Source organism: Lagenorhynchus albirostris, chromosome 1 (assembly GCF_949774975.1).
Source record: "Lagenorhynchus albirostris chromosome 1, mLagAlb1.1, whole genome shotgun sequence".
NCBI lineage: Eukaryota > Metazoa > Chordata > Mammalia > Artiodactyla > Delphinidae > Lagenorhynchus > Lagenorhynchus albirostris.
In genome coordinates, this window is record NC_083095.1 from 85,191,650 (window position 1) to 85,212,232 (window position 20,583).

Genomic DNA, 20,583 nt, shown 5'->3' on the forward strand with positions numbered 1-20,583 from the left:
TATCAAACAAACTAACGGTGATTTTACTTGAATGGTAGGATTTTTGGATGAATTTAATAAAAAAAACTTGTTATTTTTTGGAACAGTTTTAGGTTTATAGAAAAATTGCAGAGACAGTATAGAGAGTTTCCAAATACCCAGCACCTAGTTTTCCCTATTATTAACATGTTATGTTAGTATGGTATATGGGTTGTAATTAATGAAGCGAGATACATGATTATGAACTAAAGTAATAATTTAATCAGATTTCTTTAGCTTTTATCTAATACCCTTTTTCTATTCCAGAATCCCATCTAGGATACCACAATACTTTTTTTAAAATGTACTAATGCTTTGTTGGTGGGTGATATTACAGGGAAGAAGGTGTCAGGGGAAAAAGGAACTGAGGTAGGGAAAAAGTAAAAACAAATATAAGGCATGTGTGACCCAGATGGCCATAGCTTCGCAAACAAAGCTGGCTGCCTGATCTTCCAAGGCATCTCCAGAGAGTTCATATGAAGCTCTTGCCTCTCAGAACCTTCCGTTACACAACCACAATACTTTTAGCTCTCTTAGGATCCTCTTGGCTATGATAGTTTCTTAGACTTTTGTTTTTGATGACCTTGATAATTTTGAGGAGTACTGGTCAGATGTCCCTGAGTTGGGATTTGATGTTTTTTTTATTATTAGACTGGGGTTAGAGTACATACTATCAACATGACTTGTCACTCTTGATGTTGAACTTGATCACCTGCCTGTGAATTTGGTTTTTAAATGTTTGCTTTTCTGTAATTTCTATTTTTAAAAATAATCTGTTACTTGTTTTTGGTATAACAAAAAGTATTTGTTATAATACTCTGGGCATGTCTGTCCATCTTTATCAATAACATTTATAGTAAACAGTACATTGATAAGCTAATAATATAGAAAGACAATAATAGAAGTTACAGTTAAAGAAAAAATAACTGGCCAAATTGCTGGAAGGGCTAATTATAGAAAGGAATTAAAGGCATTAGTACAGTATAGCTTGTTTTAACAGTCTTTAAACTGTTTTAGGAAGAACAGCCTGGTAACCATGAATTATGCATAACAGGATGAAAATATAAATAAGATAGGTGAGGCCTATTAGGTAAATTCATTCATTCAACAACAAATAATTAATGAGCCCTACTGTATATTATACCAGGTGTAGGGATTGAGCAGTGAATAAGGCAATGTCTTATTTATAGTGGGAATTTATAGTCTAGTAGATAGACAATAAAGTAATAAATAATATGATTTCAGATATTGTCAAAGTGCTGTGAATAAAATAGTACTATTGGATAGAGAGTGGTGGTGGTAGGCTTGGTGGTTCTTTTACATAGGTCACGAGGTAAGGATTTTCTGAGGTAACATTTGAGGATAAAGAGACCTGAATGATAAGGAGCAAGCCATGCTAACATGTGGAGCATTTCAAGCAGCGGGAATACTAATGCAAAGATTCTGGGGCAAGAATCAGTTTGGGATTTTTCAAGGAAGTGCAGGAAGGCTAGTGTGCTAGAGTTTGGAGACTGCTGCAGTGTTAATTGGTGGTGGTGGCAGTGGTAGGGTAGGGTGGCAGGAAATGACACTGGGAAGCTGGTGGGTCTCAGATGGTATATAGCCTTGTAGACCAGAAGGGCTTTGTATTTTATTCTAAGTGTGGTGGGATCCATTGGACAGTTTTAGGAAGAAAAATTATACAATATAATTTATGTTTTAAAAAGATTACTTTGACTACTGTAGAGGAAAGAGGGGCAGCAGGAGACCATTCAGGAAGCCATTGGAATGGTATGATGAAGTATGGTGGCTTTGGGTCAGGGAGGCAGTGATGGGGACAGTGAGAAGGGGTTGGATTCAGGGTATATGTGGAAGGTAGAACCAATAGAATTTGCTGATAGATTAGTTGTGAGAGGTGAAAGAAAAAGAGGGATCAAAGATTATTGCAAGGTTTTTAGCTAGAGCACCTAGTGCCAGGTAGAGAGATGGAAAACTGGAAGGAGCTAGTTTGGGGTTTAAAATGAACAGTTTAGTTGGATACGTTGAATTTGAGATGCTCACTGGTTATCCAGGAATAGATAGTTGATTGTTCAGTCTAGAGCCCGGAGTCAAAGTCATGGCTGTGAATATACATTTGGGATGTCATCAATACATAGATGGTGTTTAAAAACCTGGCTCTGGTGAGAAGAGGGCCAGTGACTGAGCCCTGAGACTAAGCTGAAAGCATGGACAGAGGAATAAGTCACACTTAGATTTCTTTTGTGTCTGCATCAGCACAGTATTTACTGTGTCTATATGGTGTTATATTAAATAAAGCCTTTGAGATGGTTGTAATGTACCTTAGGCTCTTCCTGCTACATAAACTGATTCTTCAGGTTTTTGTGTCTGTCCTACTTGAAGATTTCTACCTTCTCTACGTTACCTGGGGGCATAAACTCCAAATTTCATAGTTTAGCATACCAGACCTATCATTGTTGAACTCTACCCTACCTTTCTCTCTTTATCCTCTTTCCTCTTTATCATTCCTGTCATGCCCAACATGTTCTGCATGTGTATAGCCCTTTATTTGCCTAGAATCCTCTTTTCTACCCCTCTTCCTGCTTATTGCCTCAAACTCCTACTCAGTCTTCAATGTGTAGCTTAAATTTGCTATATAATTTCCCCAGATTTCCACAGATAGAAGTTGGCTTTTCCATGCACAGTACTTCCTCAGCTCTGTTGTTGGTACTTTAATTTATAGCAGAATAAAGTTGGTTGATTTTTTTTTTTAAACTTTGAAAGACATTTATTTATTTTAAAAATTAATTAATTTATTTTTGGCTGCGTTGGGTCTTCATTGCTGTGCGTGGGCTTTCTTTAGTTGCGGCGAGCGGGGGTTATTCTTCGTTGCGGTGCGCGGGCTTCTCATTGAGGTGGCTTCTCTTGTTGTGGAGCATGGGCTCTAGGTGCATGGGCTTCAGTAGTTGTGGCTCGTGGGCTCAGTAGTTGTGGCTCGCGGGCTTTAGAGCTCAGTCTCAGTAGTTGTGGCGCACAGGCTTAGTTGCTCTATGGCATGTGGGATCTTCCCAGACCAGAGCTTGAACCCGTGTCCCCTGCATTGGCACGCGGATTCTTAACCACTGCGCCACCAGGGAAGCCCCAAGTCGGTTGATTTTGATTCATTTGTTTCCCCAGTGCTTGGTATGCCCAATCTAATGCTTTGAAAAAGTTTAGAAGTTTTGTTTTGGCGAAAGAGAGTAAATAACTAAAACTAGATCTTATAATACTAGATGTTATAATATACAATCATATGGATCATTAGCTGAGATATTTAGATTTTTTTAATGGTTTTATGAGTTGTTGGTTTTAATGATATTTATTGTGATGGAATTTAGCCAGTACAAAGTTTAATGAAATGATGTCAGTTAGAAGTCTTAGTTCAGAGACATTTTAGGAATGGTTTAATCTCTAGAGTTGAATAATGCTTATTCTTTGGAGGCAAGCTATTATATAATAAATTTTTCCTCCACTTGCCCACTTTCCCACCCACCTTCTCAGGAGTCAGGAATTTTATTTTAACATTACACATGTTCTTTGAGCTCTTTGCTAGAGGAGAAACCTAATGTAATAAATCCAGTAGAATTAGCAGTACTCAGCCCAGAAATGTCCTTTTAATTGTTGCACAGAGAGAGGCTTAATGGTGTGTATTGTAGGTGTGAGGGTTTCAGTCTGTGAACTCAAGTAGGGTTAATTAATTTGTCATTCAATTGTAAGCATGTATTGAGCACCCACCATATATGGGCACTGTATGAGGTGCTGTGGGGGACACACAAAAGAAGTAAAAGTCATGGTTCCCTGCACACGAATCCCTGACAATTTAGTCAAGGAACTGAAACATAACATTAAAAAGGAATTTAATCTTAACAAACAGTATATCAGTAAGTGCAAAGTACTGTGGTATAAATCAAAGACTTTGCATTTCTTAAGCCCATAATTATATTCTCAGAGCTATATGCAGTCTTATCTTGCATCAGTTTTCAACATTTTGACCTGACTTGCAAGCTCTGCATTTTCACTTGTCCTTTAATATTTTTAGTTTCAAAAAGATACTATTGATTTGACTCTTAAAAAACATTTTTTTTAAGTTAGTAAATCTTTTTTTTTTTTAATTTATTTATTTATTGGGCTTTGCTGTGTCTTAGTTGCGGCACGTGGGATCTTTAATTGCGGCATGTGTTCCCCGACCAGGGATGGAACCTGGGCCCCCTGCATTGGGAACATGGAATCTTAGCCACTGGACCACCAGGGAATCCCTGATTTGACTCTTTGATGTGTTGAAAGCCCTGTATAGGAAAAGAGTGCCCTGCCAGTACATTGCTTTCCAACATTTTATTCCTTCACGTCTGTAAAGCAAATAGGTAATTTGAAAAGGTGGAATGCCATTTAGTCTTTACAAGTGTGATAGATATAGTTTTGCTGTGTGTAGGTTTTCTTAGACATATTTTCTCCTAACTGAGGCTATGGGGGTTGGGCGGTGGGGGGAGGGTAGAAGAGTATAGAACCTAGAGAAGAAATTGTGTGTGTGTATGAATATGAGTTTAAAAGCACTTATTTTGGGATTTGGATTATAAAAGCAGTTTTCATTTGAGAAGATATGAAAAACATAGATAAGCACAAAGAAGAAATAAAAATATGCTAACTCCCACTGTTAACCTTATTGGTATGCTTCTAGGCTTTTTTTTTTTATTAGCAAGTTTTGTTTTTTAATAAATAAAATGAATAGTTCAGCTACCTTTAGAAATGAGTAGATAATTGTCTTTACGTAAGGTGGATCTAATCAGATTACTCTCAATAAAATTCTTTGGTAGCTTCTCATAATAAATGCAATCAAGTTGAGGCAAGTTCAGATTCTTTAGCCTAGTACATACAGCCCTCTACCTTACAGGTTATCTCATTTACCATGTGTCTCCCTTGTACACATCTTTGTTCTATCCATACTACATGTACTACTTGCAGGCCTCTAGACCAGGGGTTGGTAGACTTTTTCTGTAAAGGGCCAGATAATAAATATTTTAAGCTTTGTGGGCCTTACTGTTTTTGTCAACAACTACTCACCTGTGCTGTGGTAGCATGAAGGCAGCTATCGACAGTATGTAAATGAATGATCATGGCTGTGTGCAGGGAAACTTTATGGACACTAAAATTTGAATTTCATGTAATTTTTGCATGTCATAAAATTTTATTTCAACCGTTAAAGAATGTAAAAAGCATTCTTAGTTTGTGGGCTATATAAAAAAAGATGGCAGGACATGGCCTATGGGGTTGTAGTTTGCTGACCCCTGTTCTAGACTGCCACGATTTCTGTACCTCTGCCTTTATTCACTTGTCCCTCACCTCCATTTCTTTCCCTAGTATGACTGTCTTGTTTAGAACTCATTTTAGATGTCATAGTCTCAGGGAAGTTAGAATTTTTTACATCTTTTTCTGGTGATAGAAGTGCTATTCAAACCTCTATTACTGTATTTATTTGACTATTTAAAAAAATTGTAGTAAAATACGTATAATATAAAATGTACTGTTTTAACCATTTTTAAGTGTACAGTTCTTTGCACTAAGTATTTTCACATTGTTGTGCAGTCATCACCACCATCCATCTCCAGAGTTTTCATCTCTCCAAGCTGAAACTCTGTACCTATAAAATGCTAATTTATCATTCTCCTCTTGCCCTAGTCCCTGGCACACCATTCTGTTTCTGTCTCTGTTAACTTGACTACTGCAGATACCCCACATAAGTGAAATCATACAAAATATTTGTGTTTGTGGAACTGGCTTATTTCACTTAGCCTAATGTCTTCAAGGTTCATCTCTGTTGTACCATGTTTTAGAATTTCCTTTCTTTTTAAGGCTGAATAATATTCCATTATATGTATATACCACATTTTTTGTGTATCCATTCATCTGTTGATGGACATTTGGGTTGTCTCTAGCTTTTGGCTATTGTGAATAATGCTGCTATCAACATGGATGTACAAACATCTCTTCGAGTCTCTGCTTTCAGTTCTTTTGAGTATATATCTAGAAGTAGAATTGCTGGATCATATGGTAATTTTGTATTCAATTTTTTGAGGAACTGCAATGGCTGCATCATTATGACTAAGTTTTTAATTTTTTTCTGTTGTAGTTTCTTTTTTTAATTGGAGTATAATTGCTTTACAATGTTGTGTTAGTTTATGCTATACAACGAAGTGAATCAGCCATATGTATACCTATATCCCTTCCCTCTTGGACCTCCCTCCACCCCCATCCCACCCATCTGGGTCGTCACAGAGCACGAGCTGAGCTTCCTGTGCTTTATAGCATATTCCCACTAGCTATATATTTTACGTATGGTAGTGTATATATGTCAATTCTAATCTCCCAATTCGTCCCACCCTTGCCTTCCCACGCTGTGTCCACATGTCCGTTCTCTACTTCTTTGTCTCTATTCCTGCCCTGCAAATAGGTTCATCTGTACCATTTTTCTAGATTCCACATATATGCATTAATTTGATATATGTTTTTTTCTTTCTGGCTTACTTCACTCTGTATGACACACTCTAGGTCCATCCATATCTCTACAAATGACCCAATTTCATTCATTTTTATGGCTGAGTAATATTCCATTGTATATATGTACCACATCTTCTTTATCCATTCATCTGTCGTTGGACATTTAGGTTGTTTCCATGTCCTGGCTATTGTAAACAGTGCTGCAGTGAACATTGGGGTACATGTGTCCTTTTGAATTATGTTTTTTTCAGGGTATATAACCAGTAGTGGGATTGCTGGGTCATATGGTCGTTCTGTTTTTAGGTTTTTAAGGAACCTCCATACCGTTTTCCACAGTGGCTGTATCAATTTACATTCCAGCCAACAGTGCAAGAGGGTTCCCTTTTTTCCACACCCTCTCCAGCATTTATTGTTTGTGTATATATATATATTTTTTCAGTTTATTTATTTATTTATTGGCTGCATTGGGTCTTGGTTGCTGCGTGTGGGCTTTCCCTAGTTGCGGCGAGTGGGGGCTACTCTCTGTGATGTGCCGGCTTCTCATCGCAGTGGCTTCTCTTATTGCGGAGCACGGGCTCTAGGCACGCGGGCTTCAATAGTTGTGGCACGTGGGATCAGTAGTCATGGCTTGTGGGCTCTAGAGCACAGGCTCAGTAGTTGTGGTGCACGGGCTTAGTTGCTCCACGGCATGTGGGATCTTCCCGGACTAGGGCCCAAACACGTGTCTCCTGCATTGACAGGTGGATTCTTAACCACTACGCCATCAGGGAAGCCCTGTTTGTATTTTCTTTTTTTTTTTTTTTTTTTTTTGCGGTACGTGGGCCTCTCACTGTTGTGGCCTCTCCCGTGGTGGAGCACAGGCTCCGGACGCGCAGGCTCAGCAGCCATGGCTCACGGGCCTAGCTGCTCTGCGGCATGTGGGATCTTCCTGGACCGGGGCATGAATCCGTGTCCCCTGCATTGGCAGGCGGACTCTCAACCACTGCGCCACCAGGGAAGCCCTGTATATTTTTTTGATGATGGCCATTCTGACCAGTGTGAGGTGATACCTCATTGTAGTTTTGATTTGCATTTCCCTAATAATAAGTGATGTTGAGCATCTTTTCATGTGCCTGTTGGCCATGTGTATGTCTTCTTTGGTGAAATGTCTATTTAGGTCTTCTGCTCATTTTTTAATTGGGTTGTTTTTTTTTGATGTTGAGCTCCATGAGCCGTTTGTATATTTTGGAGACTAATCCTTTGTCTGTTGCTTCATTTGCAAGTATTTTCTCCTATTCTGAGGGTTGTCTTTTTGTCTTGTTTATGGTTTCTTTTGCTGTGCAAGAGCTTTTAAGTTTAATTAGGTCCCATTTGTTTATTTTTGTTTTTATTTTCATTAGGAGGTGGGTCAAAAAAGCTCTTGCTGTGATTTATGTCAAAGAGTGTTCTTCCTATGTTTTCCTCTAAGAGTTTTGTAGTGTCCGGTCTTATATTTAGGTCTTTAATCCATTTTGAATTTATTTTTATGTATGGTGTTAGGGAGTGTTTTAATTTCATTCTTTTACATGTAGCTGTCCAGTTTTCCCAGCACCACTTTTTTTTTTTTTTTTTTTTTTTTTGCGGTATGCGGGCCTCTCACTGTTGTGGCCCCTCCCGCTGTGGAGCACAGGCTCCGAACGTGCAGGCCGAGCGGCCATGGCTCATGGGTCCAGCCACCCCGCGGCATGTGGGATCCCCCCGGACCGGGGCACGAACCCGCGTCCCCTGCATTGGCAAGCGGACTCTCAACCACTGCGCCACCAGGGAAGCACCCAGCACCACTTATTGAAGAGGCTGTCTTTTCTTCATTGTATGTTCTTGCCTCCTTTGTCATAAATTAGGTGCCATGTGTGCGTGGTTTATCTCTGGGCTTTCTATCTCGTACCATTGATCTATATTTCTGTTTTGGTGCCAGTACCGTACTGTCTTGATCACTGTAGCTTTGTAGTATAGTTTGAAGTTGGGGAGCCTGATTCCTCCAGCTCTGTTTTTCTTTCTCAAGATTGCTTTGGCTATTCAGGGTCTTTTGTGTTTCCATACAAATTGTAAAATTTTTTGTTCTAATTCTGTGGAGAATGCCACTGGTAATTTGGTGGAGATTGCATTGTATCTGTAGATTGCTTTGGGTAGTACAGTCATTTTCACAATATTGATTCTTACAATCCAAGAACATGGTATATTTCTCCATCTGTTTGTGTCATCTTTGATTTCTTTCATCAGTGTTTGATAGTTTTCTGAGTATAGGTCTTTTGCCTCCTTAGGTGGGTTTATTCCTAGATATTTTATTCTTTTTGTTGCAATGGTAAATGGGATTGTTTCCTTAATTTCTCTTTCTGATCTTTTCGTTGTTAGTGTATAGGAATGCAAGAGATTTCTGTGCATCAGTTTTGTATCCTGAAACCTTACCAAATTAATCGATTAGTTCTAGTAGTTTTCTGGTGCCGTCTTTAGAATTTTCTCTGTATAGTATCATGTCATCTGCAAACAGTGACAGTTTTACTTCTTTTCCAATTTGTATTCCTTTTATTTGTTTTTCTTCTCTGATTGCCATGGCTAGGACTTCCAAAACTATGTTGATTAATAAGAGTGGTGAGAGTGGACATCCTTGTCTTGTTCCTGATTTTAGTGGAAATGCTTTTAGATTTTCACCATGGAGAATGATGTTTGCTGTGGGTTTGTCATATATGACCTTTATTATGTTGAGGTAGGTTCCCTCTATGCCCATTTTCTGGAAAGTTTTTATCTTAAACACCATAAATGGGTGTTGAATTTTGTCAAGGGTTTTTCTGCATCTGTTGAGATGATCATATGGTTTTTATTTGTTAATTTGTTAGTATGGTGTATCACATTGATTGATGTGTGTATATTGAAGAATCCTTGCATTCCTGGGATAAATCCCACTTGACTATGGTGTATGATCCTTTTAATGTGTTGTGGATTCTGTTTGCTAGTATTTTGTTGAGGATTTTTGTGTTTATGTTCATGAGTGACATTGGTCTCTAATTTTCTTTTTTTGTGATATCTTTGTCTAGTTTTGGTATCAGGGTGATAGCGGCCTTGTAGAACGAGTTTGCGGGTATTCCTCTCTCTGCAATTTTTTGGAAGAGTTTAAGAAGGATAGGTGTTAGCTCTTCTCTAAATGATATAATTCACATTGAATATGGTAATTCTATATTTAGTTTTTAGAGGAAGTTCAATGTCTTCGTCATTATGACTGAGTTTTTTAAAATAAACTGTTTTGGGGAATAATTTTAGATTTATAGAGAAGTTGCAAGGATTATATAGAGTTTCTTGCTACTCCTCACCCAGTTTTCTCTAATGTTAACATCTTACATTACCAGGGTACGTTTGTCAAAACTGAGAAACCAACATTGGTACTATTAAGTAAACTGCAGACTTTATTTGGATTTTATTAGTTTTTCCATTAATGTCCTTATTATGTTTCTGGATGCACTTGAGGATACTACATTGCATTTAGTCGATGTTTTGTTTTATTTATTTATTTTTAGTCTATACGTTTTTTATTGTTTCCCTAGTACTTAGCACAGAGCATGGTACATAATAGAGCACAGTGTTTCTTGAATGAATTAATCATCTTTTAATTTTTCTCTCTTGGGGAATGTTCATTAACTTTCCTTTAGATTTACTTAACTGATTTATTTACCCTTATATCTTTTCATTCCTTGACTGTTTCTAAGGTCTGTTGCAATTTTTTTTTCACTAATTTTTTTTGAGGAAAAGTAATCATGGTATATGTGGCAAAGACCGCTAACTGTCTATTCACATCTGCTCTCTCCTTGGTGTGCATTGCTAGTCAGAATCCCCCAGTCTCCTTTGCAGTTTGATGAGACCACAATGACTTAAATTTTCTCTAGTGGAATGTGACTGGAAATGGGCCTGACGTCCTTCATGTGTTCCTCTTTGTCCGCCTCTCCTGGCTATCTGGGATCCAACATCAGGGACAACCTTGGAAGCCTTGTACTCAAGATGGCGGAACTGCTGTCAACCTGAGTCCTAGAATGACTCTGGAAGAGAATTGGCTTAACTAATGACCTGAATATTCACTCACCAGGGTAATATTTTGAGATCAGTTTGTTAGCCTGCCCTACCCTTTCTAATAAGTGTGTTATGTGGTCAGCTCTGAATAGGATCTATATGAACGTTGAGTATTTATCTAATTAGAATTATATAATTATATTGGAAAGCCTGGGGGATGGGAAGTGTGCACATGTATGGAAATATGAAGTGGAAGGAGAGGTAAATCTGATCTATAATGGGAAGTTAATAGTACCTAAAACTGGAGAAAAGAAATGGAAAAAGCATATTGTGATATGGAGGTATATGGCAGAAGATTCATTCACAAAAGTTGAAAATTTTTGCCCCTTGGAGTTGGGAAATTGTTGGGGTGGAGGACCATTTTTTAAAAAAAATAAATTTATTTTATTTTATTATTTATTTATTTTATTTATTTTATTTTTGGCTGCATTGGTCTTCGTTGCCGCACACGGGCTTTCTCTAGTTGCAGCGAGCGGGGGCTATTCTTCGTTGTGGTGTGCGGGCGTCTCATTGCGGTGGCTTCTCTTGTTGTGGAGCATGGGCTCTAGGTGCGTGAGCTTCAGTAGTTGTGGCACATGGCCTCAGTAGTTGTGGCTCCCGGGCTCTAGAGTGCAGGCTCAGTAGTTGTGGTGCATGGGCCTTGTTGCTCCGTGGCATGTGGGATCTTCCTGGGCCAGGGCTCGAACCCGTGTCCCCTGCATTGGCAGGCGGATTCTTAACCACTGCACCACCAGGGAAGCCCAAGGACCATTGTTTTTTGTAATAAGCCTTTGTACTTATTCAACTCTTTATGTTCATGGATAACTTTGATAAAAACAAAAATTCAATTAAAGATATTTGGTAAAGAACAACCACAAAAAACCCCAGTCAAATTCAGATTCTCCTTTATAGAAGCCACAAAGTTGATCAGTTTTTGCTAAATAAATCTGGTAACAGGGAGCTTTACCACTTCATGAGGAAACTTGTTTCATTGTTGGGTAGTTTTAGAGGTCAGAAGGTTATTCCTTATGCTGATGTGAAACCTTCTATAGAAACTTCCATTCCAGGACCCTCTAGAATATATGGAATAGTCTATATCTGCTTTCATGACAACCTTCAAGTGATTCTTTAAATTATCTTCATAATCTACCCCATATCATTTTTTTAAAAATAAATATTTATTTATTTATTTTTGGCTGTGTTGGGTCTTCGTTGCTGCGCGCGGGCCTTATCTAGTTGCGGCGAGGGGGGGCTATTCTCTGTGTGGTGCGCGTGCTTCTTATTGTGGTGGCTTCTCTTGTTGCAGAGCACAGGCTCTAGGGTGCGTAGGCTTCAGTAGCGGCGGCCTTTGGGCTCAGTAGTTGTGGCTTGCGGGCTCCAGAACACAGGCTCATCAGTAGTTGCGGCTCACAGGCTTATTTGCTCTGCGGCATGTGGGATCTTCCCGGACCAGGAATTCAACCCATGTCCCCTGCATTGGCAGGTGAATTCTTTTTTTTTTTCTTTTTAACATCTTTATTGGAGTATAATTGCTTTACAATGGTGTGTTAGTTTCTGCTGTATAACAAAGTGAATCAGTTATACATATACATACATCCCCATATCTTCTCCCTCTTGCATCTCCCTCCCACCCTCCCTGTCCTGCCTCTCTAGGTGGACACAAAGCTGATCTCCATGTGCTATGCGGCTGCTTCCCACTAGCTATCTGTTTTACATTTGGTAGTGTATATATGTCCATGCCACTCTTTCACTTCGTCCCAGCTTACCCTTCCCCCTCCCTGGGTCCTCAAGTCCATTCTCTGTGTCTGCGTCTTTATTCCTGTGGCAGGCGGATTCTTAACCACTGCGCAGGCAGGGAAGTTCCTATCCCTACATCTTAAATTTTCTAGGCAATGATAATGAAAATCGTCTTTGATTTTAAGACTGATTATCACCAAATCCTTCCAAATTCTGGTTCACTGGCTCGTGACTGTCCTGTAGATGTTGAGTTTTTGGTTCTGCTGCAATTGGCTGTGCTGCACAAACCTTTACTGCCTGGTGGCCTTAATGTGCAGCCGGTGTGCCTGTGTGATCTTCTCAAGAGCTGACCTCAGTGGTGCCTTTGGGATTATCAGTGTTGACCTTATAACTGCACTTATTGTCCTGTTTGCTTCTCCTGATACCACTGAAGTTCCTATTAAGTTTCCGAAAGGTTAGCCTCATGCTTTTAATTTCTTACAGAAGACTTACAAGGAATTTGAGAAAAGTTTCTCCGGGCTTGGTAGTGCACTATCACATAGTGCCAGAGGATTCCTTCCTTGCCAGTAGTCAGCCAGCGTTCCTGAATAGAGCCCATGTACTTCTACTCTCTCTCTCACGTCAATAAGAATTCTCTTTTCTACTTGAGATTTTGCCTGGAGTGATTGGATATGGCCTGTTTCCTTATTATTTAAGCATGTTAGTTCTAATGTTCTGGGCTCCTACTGTCAGTTTTAAAGTCCTCCTGCAGGGAATTTCCTGGTAGTCCAGTGGTTAGGACTCCATGCTCTCACTGCCAAGGGCACGGATTCAGTCCCTGGTCAGGGAACTAAGATCCTGCAAGCTGTGTGGTGTAGCACCACCACCCCCGCAAAAAAAAAAAAAAAGTCCTTCTGCAAACCTAACAGCTCACTGCCTACCCTGCCCAAATTCCTCTTGAGAGGGAAATCACTCCCACCCTAGTCCTTTGTTGCACTTATAGCAAAGGCTGGACATAACATGTGTTGAAGAGTAGAGAAATATTAAGTAAATTGTGGCATTAAAAGTGAAAAACATGTATTAAATACTATGTAGCAACTTGCAAAATATGTTTTCAAAATAATGTTAAATGAAGAGTAGAACCCAAATTGCAAAGACCTGCTTTAAATTATGAAAAAAACCCCAAAGCCTATAAAAATATATACACGTGTGTAGAAATTCAGAGGAATAAAAAGTCATGGTCAGTGGTAAGATTATAGGTATCTGAAATTATGTATTGATTTTCTGTGTTCTTCATTAGCATGCAAGCTCTAAGAAGTCAGGGATTTTGGTCTGTCCTAGAACAGTGCCTGGCCTGTAGTAGTTTTTCAACAAATCTTTGTTGATTATTTAATGAATTGAATGTGGAGATTTCTTTTTGATGGTTTTCATGTTTAATGCTATAGTAATGCTTGTTTAAATTAAAACAAAAACAAAAATTAAAAAGGAAATTCCCAATGATTTCAACCTTTTGAAAATACATTATAGTTTCTGCATATTCTCAACACCCTTGTTGGCCTTTTCTGGTCCTCTTAAAAGGTGATGCCTCAGACAGGATATACTAGTCTAGATTTTGGCAAGCCAGTCCAACATATAGAGGAATATTTTCTTCTCAGGATCTGGATACCACATCTCTATTTTACTTTATTTATTTTTTTTTTAGTGGTAGGAGTATGGTTTATTAAGCTGTGCCTTAGTATAGGCGCTGGGGCTTGCCCATGGTGCTCTTAATGTACAGAGTCTGGACGTTCTGCCAATTTTTCTTGAGCAATGACACCAGGAAGTTGACAGCTAAGTGGATGTTGTACACAGGCTCATCACTTGTCATCTTCACGTGGCCAACAGCCACTGCCAGACACAACACCTTCTTCATCTGGAACTTGATCGTGGACTTCACTTAATCAACTTTGGCCACCATGTTCTCATTATGGGTCAGCAAGGAAGGGAATTTGCCAGCCTTATTCAGGCCAGGGCCCAGAATTTGTGGGATCTGCTTGATCAGAGGCTCTGAAGCCAAAAAAGCATCATACTTCTTGGGCATCTTCCTGACCAGTTTCTTATTCTTGTTGAGTTTCTTTAGTGCCTTCATGTCCATATGGGGGATATCCACAGCCTTGGCCTCATCACACAGTGCTGCTGGTGCCCCAGAACACATATAGAGAACTTGGGGCAGGGAGTGGACTTAAGCCTGATGGCGCCTGAGAAGCGTTTGTCCTTCTGAGGGTTATAGTTCTTCAGGCTGATCTGAAGCTGCACCGTCTCCAAAAACTTCTGGCACTTTCACTGGTTTCCATGCAGGACTTCCTGCACTGCCTTGTAGAGGGTGTCGCGGGAGACTTTGCTGCTCATGGTGCCTCGTGCTGAGATAAGCGGAAAAGAGCCACACCTCCATTTTAGAGTTTTTTGCAGATGTGACCCACTGTTGGCTTATACTGAACTTAGTTTGTTGGTATTTAAAACTTTATTTTTGCTAATACATTATAACAATTTCCAGGTCTTTCCCAATAAGTATTTACCTGCTGATATAACAGAACTGGCCATCTTGCCTTTCATGTATTTTTGTTTTCACTGTCCACCTTCATTGGAAGTGCTAAGTAGCAGAACATTCAAAAGTTGGGCAGCCAGAGGATAAAAGAAGCAAAACCTCTGGAAAGTCTACACATTTTATAATTATCTCCAAATACTTTAATGATGACTATACATTTTCTAGGTGCTTTCTTCAGAATTCCTGAAATGGTAGGAAGTTAAGTACTTAGATAAAAATCAGAAACTCATCTTTTGGTTCTGTCTTCAAATAGTGTTGAAAACCTGTTTTTTCCAGGAAAGTGAGCCATTGCAGTCTTACCATTATTTTCCAAATGCTTATCAACTGCCATCAGCTCTCCTCTTTTTTTTTTTTTTTTTTTGGCGGTACGCGGGCCTCTCACTGCTGTGGCCTCTCTTGCCGCGGAGCGCAGGCTCCGGACGCGCAGGCTCAGCGGCCATGGCTCATGGCCCCAGCCGCTTCGCGGCACGTGGGATCCTCCCGGACCGGGGCACGAACCCACGTCCCCCGCATCGGCAGGCGGACTCTCAACCACTGTGGCACCAGGGAATCCCAGCCCTCCATTTTTCATGGCCATCATTGTTTCTTATATTCATAGACCAGGTGCTGGCAAATTTTTTCTGTAAAGGTCCAGATAATAAATATTTTAGGCTTTGTGGGCCAGAGGGTCTCTGCCTTAACAACTCATCTGTGCTATTGTATCTCAAAACCAGCCACAGACAATACATAAATGAATGGATGTGACCGTGTTCCAGTAAAACTATTTACAAAAGTAGGCATCAGACCTAGTAGTTTGATGATCCCTATCATATACCCACCACCTTTACCATCTAAGAAAATAGAATAGGAGGACTCTATGGTGGAACTCATTTTCTTTTAGAATTTTTGAAGGACCTGCTTCTAGTGTTCCTTTTGAAAAGTCCCTTGCTCTTCTAATTTCGTGATCCTTTTAACATTTTATTTATTTATTTACTTACTTCATGTTCCTTTTTTTTTTTTTTTTTTTTTGCGGTACGCGGGCCTCCCACTGTTGTGGCCTCTCCCCTTGCGGAGCACGGGCTCCGGACGCACAGGATCAGCGGCCATGGCTCACGGGCCCAGCCGCTCCGCGGCATGTGGGATCTTCCCAGGCCGGGGCACGAACCCGCGTCCCCTGCTTCGGCAGGCGGACTCTCGACCACTGCGCCACCAGGGAAGCCCTCGTGTTCCTTTTTTTAAACCAGTCATTTTTTCCCCCCTCCCTTTGTGAAGGCGTCTTGTTCCCACCACTTTCTCATCACTTTCCTCCTCAGTACAGTGGAGATAATAATGTCTACTTTAGGCTTGCTGTGAGAATTGATAAGAATGTAAAGTGCTGAAAACAATGCTTGGCATATAGTAAGCACTTAGTAAATATTTGTTGCTATTATCATCAACATCATCAATATTTTACAAACTGAAATGCCTTTTGCAGTGTTTTGACAGCCCATAACTACCTCCTGGAACTTTTCCTGGAACTGTGGAGTCTTGATTTCATAGACAAAGTGTGGGATAGCTTGAAGTGATACTCTAGGGCTTTAGGATTAAGGAGTGGGAATGGGATAGTCCATAGCCCTGAGCCTAATATAGAGGTTGGAAAATCATAAGAATTTTGTCGCAAGTTGCACTCACTAAATTTGGAAAGAGAGGTCAGAGTACACATGTACGTTTCTCCTCCTCCTCCCAGGATTATGCATGTTAGTGTCAATCAGACTGTTTTCCACGCTGTTAACTGTATTTATATTTTCAAAATGAAAGCTTTTCAGCACTGCAGGTTACTTCCCAGTTCTTTTTAAAGTGTTGTAACTGCGCTTTTATTTTAAATAGTTCTAGTTCTTGCAACCAGCATTTTATATTGCAGTAAGAATTTAAGATAATTAGATCAATAGAGGTAACCACAGTGCCATTTTGAAATAGTAGATTTGAAAAAAGCAGATTTTTCCAGATTGAAATATTTTCATGCAGAAGCATACTTTATTTTCTCAAGTTCTCCTTAATTCTGTTTCTTGAGTATACTCTGCCTTCTGAGTGGCATGCTAGTAAAGATGTGGATAGGAACAGACATTCTTGTGTCATCTTTATGGAAAATAGGGAATCATTATAAAAATTAATTACTATTTGTTTAAACATTTTTATTTATTTATTTATTTATTTTTCGGTACGCGGGCCTCTCACTGTTGTGGCCTCTCCCGTTGCGGGGCACAGGCTCTGGACGCGCAGGCTCAGCGGCCATGGCTCACGGGCCCTGCCGCTCCGCGGCATGTGGGATCTTCCCGGACCGGGGCACGAACCCATGTCCCCCTGCATCGGCAGACGGACTCTCAACCACTGCGCCACCAGGGAAGCCCAACATTTTAATTTTTGATGAGCCTAAAATTACATGAGATACACTTGCCTTGCCCTCAAAGTTCAGCCTTAATTCAGCTGGTTATTTTACTAGTGTTTGGTCCAGCAAGATAGGAAATCATTCTTACTCTGGGAAAAATAGCCTCCTTTAAGGGATATTTATATGCCAGACATTGTGTTAAGCACTATTATCTAATTTAATCTCCTAAGTGGTCTCTTCCTCTAGACTTTGTTCTCCAATAGTATATTCTTAATATAGCAGCCAGAGAGATGCTGTTAAATCAGAGATGCGGTTAAAGTCAGGTCATGTCATGCTAGAACCCTCCAATGGCTTCCTATTTCTGGCAAAATAAAAGCTAAAATCTTTACAGTGGCCTATAAGGTTCTATATGATCTGATTCCCTCTTAGTTCTCTGACCTCATCTTTTACCACTTATCCCCCCACTCTCTGTTCCAGCTCCTTAGCTTCCTTGCTTTTCCTTAATCATGCCTTTTTCATTTCTGATTTCCTCTGTCTGGAACACTGCATGGCTGTTTCCTCAGTTGTTTCATGTCTTGACTTGAATTTTGCTTTTTGCCCTGTCGTCCTTCTCTGCTTTATTTATTTATGTTTTTCCTGTAGCACCTATCACTAGATAACATATCAAATCATATATTTATTTATTTTGCTTGTTTGATATTTCCCTTACCACCGGGCAGAGATTTTGTCTATCTTGTTCACTGTTGTCTCCGCATCACTTAGGACAGTTGCTGGTGCGCAGAATAAGTGCTCAGGAAACATTTGCTTAGTGAATGACTAAATTGCCACAGTACTGTGGCATGGCCACTGTTATTACCTTCATTCAACAGGTGAAGAAACTGAAGCCCAGAGAGGTTAAATAATTTGCATAGGGTCACATAGCTCTTAACCATCCCCTTGAATGGCTTTATTTCCTGTTATATCTCATGCATTCTGTGCTAAGTCATAGGACACTATTTTTGTGTGTGTGAATATCACATACATATTCAGGCTTTTGTGCTCATGTTGTTTCCTCAGTGGGAGTATTCTCCTTTCCTGCCTCGTACTGAGGTAGAACTTTATTTGCAGAAGAAATGGTACAAATAGAAGAGTCAAAGAGAAGAGTCAAGGGTATGAAGGTTGTTTGGGGAGGTGGAAGGATAAATATTGTGAGCTAAGATCACATGGTGGGACATGCACATATGTTCAGGGAGCAGTTTAGCTAGAATGAGGTTTTGTTTAGGAGTATGATAGGATAGAGAGGGAGAGAGTTACGCCCCTATTACTGGGAGCTTTGAGCTTCACGTTAAGGAGCTAATGTTTTTATCTTGTTGCCCTTTGAAGGTTTTTGAGCAGAAGATTGATAATGTATAACACCACTTTAAAAAATACTTAATTTTGCTATGGTGATGAGAATGCTTTGGAGTGGGAAGAGACTAAAATTAGGGACAATGTTTAGGAGATTATTAAAATGACATAGGCCTTACATGAGACAATAAAGGCTGAAGTTGAGAAGTGATAGTGGAAATAAAGCACAGAGATGAGATACTTAAAGTATAACTTTTAAAATCCAAACTCCTGGGCTTCCCTGGTGGCACAGTGGTTGAGAGTCCGCCTGCTGATTCGGGGGACACGGGTTCGTGCCCCGGTCCGGGAAGGTCCCATATGCCGTGGAGCGGCTGGGCCCGTGAGCCATGGCCGCTGAGCCTGCGCATCCGGAGCCCGTGCTCCGCAACGGGAGAGGCCACAACAGTGAGAGGCCTGCGTACCACAAAAAAAAAAAAAAAAAAAAATCCAAACTCCTTACAGTGGCCTACAACATGCTGCATGATCTGACCTTTGCCTACCTCTGCAGCCTTATCCCCTGCCACCTTTCTTCTCATTCTCTGCTGTAGCAACACTGGCAGTTCTTTGCTTTGAATGGACTGTTTGTCTTGGCTCTAATGTCTTTGCACTTACCTTCTCTTTCCCTGGAATGTTTTTCTGCAAGTCTGGTTCATTCATTTCTCAGTTAAAATCACCTCTCAGGTCTTTCCTGACCACCAGTTTTTTTTTTTTTTTTTTTTGGTAGTGCGTGGGCCTCTCACTGCTGTGGCCTCTCCAGTTGCGGAGCACAGGCTCCGGACGCGCAGGCTCAGTGGCCATGGCTCACGGGCCCAGGCGCTCCGTGGCATGTGGGATCTTCCCAGACCGGGGCACGAACCTGTGTCCCCTGCATCAGCAGGTGGACTCTCAACCACTGAGCCACCAGGGAAGCCCCTGACCACCAGTTTTAAAGCACCGTCCCTTATTGCTTCATTCTTTGTTGCTATCATCAGAGTATGTAATCATTATCTGACTTTAAGAATGTATTTGTCACTGCCCCTTAGAATGTCAATTTCATGAGAGAAGGGACTTTCTCATTTTCACTGCTATATTCTTGTACCTGGAAATGTACCTGGCCCTTACTAGATTTGAAATAGGACTTAATAAATCACCTGGGTTGGAGGAGTCCTGTAAACCCAGGGTTTTCAGCTTGAATATCTACCATTGATCAAAACAGAAAAATCTGGAGGGATTTTGGTTTTTGAAGGCAAGATGGAGTCTGAGGTGGGGGCACGACATCCAGATGGTATTGTCCAGTAGGCAGTGGGAGATGTATAACTGCACCCTACGAAAATGGTTAGGACTGGAGCTATAATCCTTTTTTTTTTAAAAAATGAACTACAATGTAACATACATATAGAAAAGTGCAGATATCATAAATGTTCAACTTGTTGAACTTTTACAAAGTGAGTATACCCTTGATGTAGTGCCTAAATCAAGAAAAAATTATTAGCAGCACTCTTGAGGCTCCCTGGTGATGAGCTATAATTTTTTTTTTGTTTGTTTGTTTTGTTTTTGCGGTACGCAGGCCTCTCACTGTTGTGGCCTCTCCCGTTGCGGAGCACAGGCTCCGGACGCGCAGGCTCAGCGGCCAGCTGAGAAGCCCTATAATGTCTTAATTGGTATTTATTCTGTATCCTCTTTGATTATAAACACTTTGAGACAAGGACCATACCTATTTCACTTATCAAAATAGTCTAGTAAGGTGATTTTTGTTGATGATTGCTCAGAGGAGTCTTACTTTCATTAATAGTCAACCCAGGGTGAGGAACTGTACTCTGCAGGACTTTCTGTTGATTCCAGTCTTTGCTGTTTTCCTTGTCTCTGAACTCCTGTAGCATCAGTCTACTACACTTGATTTAATACTTCATCTATGTTATCTGTGGTTTTTTAGTTTTTTCCATGTGTTCAGTTCATATCTCTATTAGAAAGTTCCTTGAGGTTGGGAACCTTGTCATATACTCCTTCCTCCCTCCCT

At 40.3% G+C, this 20,583-nt stretch overlaps 1 pseudogene; it reads right to left on the minus strand.

Moving 5' to 3' along the window:
- Nucleotides 1–14,003: 14,003 nt before the first annotated feature.
- Nucleotides 14,004–14,682, minus strand: LOC132531212 (large ribosomal subunit protein uL1-like; annotated as a pseudogene).
- Nucleotides 14,683–20,583: the final 5,901 nt, after the last annotated feature.